The sequence below is a fragment of the Vidua macroura genome, chromosome 21, assembly GCF_024509145.1.
Source record: "Vidua macroura isolate BioBank_ID:100142 chromosome 21, ASM2450914v1, whole genome shotgun sequence".
Lineage (NCBI taxonomy): Eukaryota > Metazoa > Chordata > Aves > Passeriformes > Viduidae > Vidua > Vidua macroura.
In genome coordinates this window covers 11,268,252-11,270,018 of record NC_071591.1, presented here as the reverse complement: position 1 = coordinate 11,270,018, position 1,767 = coordinate 11,268,252, and positions in this window count along the sequence as shown.

Below are 1,767 nucleotides of genomic sequence, written 5' to 3'. Positions count from 1 at the left end.
AGCGGCTGCTTCCGGCAACCGCTTCCGGTGCCGCTCTGGCGCCGGCGCGTCCCCGCTCGGTGGCACCGGGGTGAGGCGGGACCCGGCGCGGCCGGCGGCGCCGCGGAGCAGCGGCCCTGAGGAAGCCCCGTCGGGAGGGGCCCTCTCCGCGGGCGGGCAGGAGAAGGTCTCAGCCCGCGCTGCCCACTCGCCGAGCCGCCCCGAGGCCGCAGCCCTAGGCGTGGGTACGGCCCGAGCCCCCCACCTACTTCACGGGTTCCGGCTTCAGGCTTGGATGGGGGTGCTCAGAGCTGCTTTGATTTTGCCCTTGCCTCTCGCTGTCCCGGCGCACCTCGCCGAACCGCGCCCTGCCCAGCGAGGACAGCAGCTGCCGGGGTCGGCAGTGAGACAAAGAGGCTGGGAATCCTCGCTGTTCTTTGGTGTCGTGAGACTACAGCATAGAGACCAGTCACAGAGTCATTGGCATGGAAGAAATGTAAATTAAGACGTGCATGTGGCAAATAATAAGGAAAATCAGCTCAGTAAATGGCCTGCAAGTCCCCATGGAGCTGGAAGTAGGCCGCTGTGGTGAGGTGCAGCCCCGGCACAGAGCACTGTACCCAGACCCGTGGAGGGAGCACGGCCACTGCGGCTCCTCCCGCCCACCTGCAGAGTGAGCACGGCCGGGGAAAACCCGAAGTGCTGCTGCGTCTGAGAGGGCAGGGAAGTGCTGTCTGATGGCATTATCACCAGCCACCGAAAAACCGAGACACAACAGTTTTCCAGCAGGCAGTGCTGGAACACGGGCCTGAGAGCAGACAACTGGAATCTGTGAGAGGATGTATGTGAGTGGGTGAAAAGCAACTTAACCAGTTGTGTAAATAGACCCTTCGATAAGACCCAGCACTGAATTTTGGTATGCAGCAGGAAGCACTCATCCCACACAATTCCTTCCTTCAGCTGCTCCTCCACAGCCTCGCAGCCCTGTGTCATTCCCTCTGCAATTAAAGATTTCCCTGCGGAGAAGGAGGGACATACTCAGCTGGAGTAGGAAAGAGCATTGTTTAGTGATGTACACATTCAGAGCCATAGCATACCAAATAATAACTTCTAGCGCAGGTTCATAGTCCAGCAGGAAGAAGGCAGCATTGAAGCAGCTGCTTTAAGACTGCTGCTCTAAGTGCTGGCAGTGAATTCACCTCCACTGTGCCTAAGTGGCAGGTTAGCCTCCATCATTTAAGCCTTTACATTTGCAATCCACCTCACAGTAGATTTCAAGATAAAACTGAAAATTTGGTGTTTTCTGAGCATTTAATGATTAAGAAAACTAATTAATCAAAAATCCCGGTAGATACGAAGAGCACATAAACAAGCAGAAGAACAATTTAAGATGCCTAAAGCATGCATTCATTTTTAGTATTAATTTTCCTATCACAGGAAACTACTGATTTGTGTAAACATATTTAAAAACATATTTAAATCCCCAGCAGCCTTCACATGGGCGTCAAGAGAGAAACAGGGGGAAAGAGGTAAGAAAGGAACATTTGCTGGGTTCAGCCCTAAACCCCCAAATGAGGGCAATCTGTGAGGTATTTCTACCTTTCCCTACTGATTGTGCTACAAATAGAACTGTGTTTAAGAAGTGCCTCTCATTGGAAAGCAAAGTTGCATTGCAGCAAGTGCTCATTACCTACACACCAGCTGTGAGACTGACTCAGAACCATGTTACTCAAATCGACTTGAAATAAGACAACCACCACCTACAATTAAACTCCCTTCCCTCAGTAA